Source organism: Balaenoptera borealis (genome assembly GCF_965194805.1).
Source record: "Balaenoptera borealis genome assembly, chromosome: 18".
Taxonomy (NCBI): domain Eukaryota; kingdom Metazoa; phylum Chordata; class Mammalia; order Artiodactyla; family Balaenopteridae; genus Balaenoptera; species Balaenoptera borealis.
The window spans coordinates 78025175-78032786 of NC_138877.1; positions in this window are offsets into that span (position 1 = coordinate 78025175).

Sequence of the window (7612 nt, forward strand, 5' to 3'; positions counted from 1 at the left end):
TCAGAGCCTCTGCTTTGTCTTCCAATTCTGAGATGGTAACATCAGAGTCAGTCCAGAAAACTCTGTTTTTCCAACTCATTTCCTTTCCAGCCACCCTATTGCCAATGAAGTATCCCGTATGTCCCTTTGCTAAGACGACTCATCTCTTTTGCAGACCGCGGTTTCCTGCCTGCCTCTCTCCCCGGCTGCTCCGGGTGGAGCACTTAGCAACACGGCACCTATTTTAGGCAGAGTCGGCTCAGGTGCAAATCAGTCATTGTTCAGCTTCCTCCTCTTACCTTCATTAGTGGCTTCTCTTCCTGCTCTCGCTCAGCCCCACACTCCCACTTGCCCGAGCTCATTTAGAGTAAGATGTACTTTCTTTTATTTTCACTTCAATCAATCCCCAAGAGTTCAAGATTTTTGGAAGTGCAGGAGGTGTATAGTGTTTTCTAGAAAATGTTGAAATTTAAAAATATTCATCATTCATTAATTTGCTGTTTAATAGTATGTGTATTTGCACCAAAAATGCTCAATGCCGCATGTAATGCAGGTAGGGCCAATCACGAACACACATTTCTTCGAGGATGCTTGGTCCCTGGAGATGCTTGGGCTGGAGGCGCTCTCACGTCCACTCCTGAATTGCGAGCTTGATGAAGACCTGGTTTGCCGAGGGAGCCTCAAATGCACCATGAGACCCATGTAAAGTTGAGCAGGCTGTTTCACGCCTCTGTGAGATTGTTCCTCCGAGCTCGGAGCCTGTGCAATGGTGTGCTGCATTTTGGGGGTTAACCTTCTGGAATTGTCTTCAATTTGGGCTTACCAGCACCAAGAACTTAATTTCCTGATCATGTAGGACTCCAAATGTCCTGGTTTGGCTTCCTTACCTCCCTCATCCTTTTTTTTTTTTTTAAGATTTCTTTTTTTTTTGGTTGCGTTGGGTCTTCATTGCTGCACACAGGCTTTCTCTAGTTGCGGCGAGCAGGGGCTACTCTTCGTTGTGGTGCGCGGGCTTCTCGTTGTGGTGGCTTCTTTTGTGGAGCACGGGCTCTAGGCACGCGGGCTTCAGTAGTTGTGGCATGCGGGCTCAGTAGTTGTGGCACGTGGGCCCAGTAGTTGTGGCTCGTGGGCTCCAGAGCGCAGGCTCAGTCGTTGTGGCGCAAGGGCTTAGTTGCTCTGCGGCATGTGGGATCTTCCCGGACCAGGGCTCGAACCCGTGTCCCCTGCACTGGCAGGCGGATTCTTAACCACTGTGCCACCAGGGAAGCCCCCTCATCCTGTCTTGATTTGGAATGAAAATGCTTCAACATGCTTATTTTATGTTAGAATTTAAGAGGATAAAAACCTACTTGATGGGGGGAACTGAATTTCAAAGATAGAATGAACCACAAGGAATTTATTAACACATCTTAGGTACAGATATTAGGCTGGGGATATTAGTTGGCCATATTTGACCACTTTTGACCTATGAAAACGACAGCTCTATCAGTCTGATACCTGTAAGTATGTGGTCACTGTAGATTTTCTTTCTCTCCGGTTAGAGTGAAGTTCTGCTTTGCTCTCATCACTAAGATACAGGGAAAGCTCGAGCCAGGACTAGTGGGCAATAATGGCCCCTGGTGGACCAGATCCTGTTTCTTTCCTTGGTCCACTGATGGGATTCTGGTTTCTTTTCTGGCCCACGAGCCAATTACGCCTTGTTTCAGGGCTGATGTCTGAACTGTGAAGAGCCTCCCCAGGCAGCCGACCTGCCCAATGCCTGGCTTCACCTCCCACTGGCCCGGGGATGATGGGTCTATCTTAATATCCCTATGACCCCATTTCCTCGCAGCTCAAAGGGGGTTACGAGTGCTTCCAGCCTCGGGACGGCTGCTGTGAGCAGACAGAGAGATTAACATATGGACCTTTTCATGGTACCGGCCACCCTGATAAGGACTCGGTCTGCGTTAGCTGCTATTACTTTTATTATTAGTGAGGTCAGTACTTGAAAGTGATCCCAGGCAGGTTTGTGACCTGCCTGGGGAAGGTGAAGAGAGCTCAGGAATCCTGCCAGGAGTTTCCAGGCTCCTTACTTCATCTGGATGCCGAGCTAAAGGAACTGGGGCCCAGAGAGGCTGACGATGGAAAGAGCCACGAATGCTAATAGCGGCTGTGCTGTGTGTCACTCACCTGCGGCCGGGCTCCGTTCCAAACTTATTTCTCCAGCAACCGTGAGAGAGCCACTGCCATCACCCCCATGCGTCGGATTTGGAAGTCGAAGCACGGAGAAGTTACGGAGCTTGTCCGAGGTCACACGGTTGCTAAACGGCCAAGTGAGGGTCTGCATACAGGGTGGTCTGACCCCAAATCCAGCGCTGTTGCCTTTCTCATGTCCTCACGTCCACCACGTTCCTCTCTGAGGCTGAGTTTGTTCTGCCCAGCGGCCCCCAAATCTGGGACATGTCATCAGAGGGGCTCTTTTATCTTTGATGACACACCTCACAACTCCACGGGGATGCATCTGAACACCTCTGTGCTCAGGGCAGTGACTGGGGAGGTGGCCACCGTTCTCCTTTGCTTTTGCTGAGAAAAGGGTGATTGGAGTCTGCACCATCCCTGACGGCCGCGCCCTTCTACCCATGACTCAGAGCTTTGACTCAGAGCTTCTTCCTGTGTGTGTTTCCTCCCCACAGACTGTCAGGATTTAAACACCTAGATCCTTGCTTCTCCTGGGCACTTACTTTACATGAATGCCAGCAGGTGTCATTGAATACGATGGCTACCTGTAGAAGCATTGCCAACCTAGAGGCATTCAAATTCAAAGGGTTAAAAATATTATAGCAGCCACATGGAGAACAGTATGGAGGTTCGTTAAGAAACTAAAAGTAGAGTTGCCCTATGATCCAGCAATCCCATTCCTGGGCATATATCCCCAAAAGACAAAAACTCTAATTCGAAAAGATACATGCACCTCAATGTTCACTGCAGCTCTATTTACAACAGCCAGGACATGGAAGCAACCTAAAAGTCCACGAACAGATGAATGGACAAAGAAGATGTGGTATATACATACAGTGGAATACTACTCAGCCATAAAAAGAGTGAAATAATGCCATTTGCAACAACATGGATGGACCTAGAGATGATCATACTAAGTGAAGTAAACCAGAAAGAGGAAGGTAAATACCATATGACATCACTTACTTGTGGAATCTAAAAAATAATACAAATGAACTTATCAAACAGAAATAGACTCACAGACATAGAAAATAATCTTATGGTTACTGAAGGAGAAAGCAGTGGGGAGAGATAAATTAGGAGCTTGGGATGAACATATACACACTACTATATATAAAATAGATAACCAACAAGGACCTACTGTATAGCACAGGGAACTATATTCAATATCTTGTAATAAGCTATAATGCAAAAGAATCTGAAAGAGAGTGTGTGTGTGTGTGTAACTGAATCACTTTGCTGTACACTTGAAACTAATGCAACGTTATGAATTAACTACACTTCAATTTAAAAAAAATTACAGAGGTCAGTTAAAACAGAGCACACGAACAGCGAAGCCTGCCTCCATGGTCTCCGGTTTCAGGGCGTTGGGAAGCGGCCCTGCAGGCTGGCCCTGGCTTGTCCGCGACGTGGGCTGGAGCTCTGCAGAGTGTCCCTTCCCTGAGGTGCATGGAGCCGCGGACCCCTCGCTTACAGCACATGCAGCTGTTACCTGAACAGAGCCTCCCTGGCGACAGTGTCCGTGGGGCGCGACTGTCCCTCGGCTGTCGCGGGAAGCCCTTGGCGCACATGTTCTATTTGTGTCGGGACCTCCCCGACCCCCTTCACCCCTGCTGCCTCCTTGAGGACCCGCCTGTGTTGCTCAAGTTCAGGGCGTCCCCACCTCGGATGCAGAGCTGCCGGCTCCCTGCCTTCCAGCTGCCCCTGAACCCGCCGTCCCCGTCCTCCGTCCTCCGTCAGAGCGTTCTGTTCAAATGAAACGTGCACGCCCCCCCAGCTCCCTCCCCAACACACCCCGTTCAGATGCCACTGCCTCTCCTGCCCCCCAGAGGCCCGCAGGCTCTGTCGTTTTAACTGCGGTTAAACACACAGAACGTAAAATTTACCGTCTAAGCCATTTTTAAGCATGCATTTCAGTGACATTAAGTACGTTCACAGTGTTGTGCCATCATCACTGCCAGAACTTTTTCCATCCTCCCAAACTGAAGCTCTGTCCCCATGAAACGCCGGCTCCCCGTCCCCTCCCCCAGCCCCCGGTGACCACCATCTACTCTCTGTCTCTGTGGATTTGACGACGCCAAGTCCCTCGTATGAGTGGAGTCAGTCCCTGTCCTGTTGTGGCTGGCTTATTTCACTCAGCATATTGTCCTCAAGGTTCATCCATGGCACAGCATGAGTTGTAATACCCGCTGTACGGATGGACCACGCTTTTTCTCCATCATCTGTTGGCGGACACTGGGTTGTCTCCACTTTCGGCTGGTGTGGATGCTGCTGCCAGGAGTATCTGTTTGAGTCCCGGCCCGTGGCTCCTCGAAGGCCACGCCCCTCCCCCAGGCTCGCTCAGCTGCCGTCCCACACGGGCGCCAACTCCACCACCTGCCTCACCTCCACCGCCCTTCCAAGGCTCCACACAAGTGTCTCCATCCATGGGGGCTCCTGGACCGCCTGGTGAGTGTGTGCGCCCCTTGAGTTGCCATCACGCCCTACCCCATCGCCGTACGCTTCTTACTTGTTTAGCCCCACGTCCCAACCTCAGGTCACTGAAAGATAGGATTCGGTGTGAACCCTTTGTGACCCCAACGGATAGCTTGGCCTTGACTGGATTAACAAAGAGAGAATCAGACGCTGCGGACAACTTAGTGATGCCTCATCTTTAAATTCATTTTAACCTCTACTCTCACCACGTTCCTCCTCAATATCCATCCCTCTTTTCTCTTCGGGGCCCCAACATCTATGATACCCTTGTTCAGGAGGAATCCTTGGGGTGCTCCAGCTCCCAACCACGGCTCCCTTCTGCAGACGCTGAAAATATTACCCGACGTCCAGCGGTTGGGTGGGCGAGCTGAGGGCATGGGGCTCCACGGGCGGGGAACTTGCCCTGGGATGACCGTGATGCCTTTGTTTGAAGAAATTCCAGGCTTTTATTTTCATACAATAGAATGTGAACCCATTCACATTGGGAGAAATTATGGCAAAATAAATAACGGAAACCACTTTTCATTGACTTCTCAGGTCATTTGACCTGACCCCTCATCTCAGTGGTCAGCTCTTTGGCTAACTACTGATGGTACAAAGAGATTAGTTTTGCAGTTTCGTGCTGATTTCCTTACTCGTCAATTTCTTGGTTTTATGTTTTCAAGTTTGCCCTGGACCCACAACAAAAGCTTGATCCATCAGGACAAAGGCACCTATTTGTCACTAGCCAAACCACATACCCAGGAGAGAAGCAGTCACAGGTCAGCTTCTTTGGGGACCACAGCCAATCAAACAGATATTTGTTTGACCAGCACTCTTCCCGGCGGCCCTCATCCATCTGCAAATCCTGCCATCCCACGCAAAACAGTATCTGCGGCACCAAGGCTGGAAGGATATTGCCAACCGTTATGAGAAATCTACCCCGGATGGTTAACAACTGTCACTCCGGTTACCACCTCCCACCTTCCGCCCCCATCTCTCTGTCCCTATTTTTAAACCGATGAAAGCAAATGGAGTGCACTCTGATTTTCCTTCAGTGCATCTGTGGGTGGTAGCTGAGGTGACATATTAAATGACCTCCCTGGGAGCCAGTTTTGCAATAAACCATTTAGCGACTCTCAAATCTGTGTGTCTGTGCTGGGTAGTTATTTGTTTCACTGAGATTAAAGAACTCTGAACTTTCAGTGTGTGCTATTTATTGCATTGAGCTGTGTTTAAAGGACATCTACTGCTTTTCCATTGATGGGAGTCTCTAGCTAACAGCACTTTAAAGAAGTGGAAAATGCTCAGTTATCACCCAATGTGAGCGGGATCAATAGTAGTTTAGTAGCGTCTGATAATTGCAGGAGCTGTTATACACAAGAGCTTGTGTCTCCTTGAGTGACTCTCTGTTGTCCATCATCATCTGATAATCAGACCGAAAATATGGTGGGGAATTTTCCTTTTTTAAATCAAGCTTGTGAAAAACATTTGAAATAATGATGAAAAAAAATCCTCATTGTTCAACTCAGCAGGGAGGAAAATCCAGGAGTAGCTTTCTGCTAGACAGACGAGAAGCAGTAGGTACGCACAGCATCAGGAGATGCAGCCAGAAAAGATCATGTACTGGGAGGGCATCTGAGAAATTTGGTGTCAGAGCCTGCAGTTGCCATTGTTCTCCGGCCCTCCCCCCATCCCTCCCCCATCCCTCCCACCCATCCCTCCCCCCTATCCTGGGTAGGGGTCGCGGCACACGAGGAGCTGTGGTCAGAGCCCGGCAGTGGTCACTCTGGTGTTCTGACCACGTCATGGGGTTTCTGCGAACACTCTGCCTGGGTCTAGGAAGGCCTTCAAAGAGAAGAGTTATATGGCGTAGTCAGGAGGCATTAGAATTCCATGTGAAAGCACATCCTAGCCTGTGGTTGTGGTGAAAACTCTGGAAATTTCCAAGTTCTTCTCTTGGTTAATCCTTCACCCAGTCAAGGGTACCTCAAGCCCTGCCTTAGGGGAGACCCTATTTGGGGGGAGATCTCAGCTGTGATCCTCCACCATCTGGGGCCCTCATGTCTGGTCATGCACGCCTTTTGTTCTAGAAAAGCAAGGAGGAAGAAGTATATGATGCAGGCTCGCTCTCCAGGCCTATGGGGCGGAAGCCGTGTCTGGGCTGTCTCAACCTGGGGGCCCATGGGGGCTCTAGGGGCCTGTCTGCCCTTATAGATCGACCTTGTCCAGTTACCTCCGGTCACACCAGGCCGGGGTGAGACAGGCTGGCTGTGCCAGACCCCGTCCAGCTCGGTTTCTGCCAGACTCCATGAGGTCTCTGAGCGTTTCAGAGTCCCGCCTCCTCGGGACCAAGCGCCCAGTGCCCCCGGGATTTGAGAGCCTGGTCAGCAGGCCCGTCTGCATCAGCCCCCGCTGGACCGTGAGCTGGTGGGGGACCAGGACCGCGGTCCAAGCTCGTGTGCTCAGGACGCCATGTGCTTTGGGTGCAGGGTGCGTGAGTACCCAGCGAGCTCTAGGGTGATAGAACTGTTCTCTAGAATTGCTATTTTCTCGAGTATACACGTTCGTATTACTAAATAACTTCATGATTGAATACCTGTCCATTTGTGCTGGGGTTTCTGCAAGGATATTTTAGATGGTGACCCCCCAGAAGACATGCCAGAGCTTCACTCGATAACCTAGGTATTGACTCTAAGGACAGACCCCATGAAGTTTGTGTTCAAAAAGATGCCAATCTGCTTCCTAGCCCCAAATCCATTATGACAGGATTTGCTGAGAATTTTACCCGAAGGACTGTCCTAGCCTAGAGCCCTTCAAGACGATTAAGTTGCTGAAGTTCTGATAAGACTTTCTAACAAGTCAGATGCCCATAAAGAAACCCAAGATCCCACAACATGCAGCATGATTTTCAGAAGAGGAAGCGTCCCTCATCTTTTCAGTTGGCAGCAAAGAGGTGCAC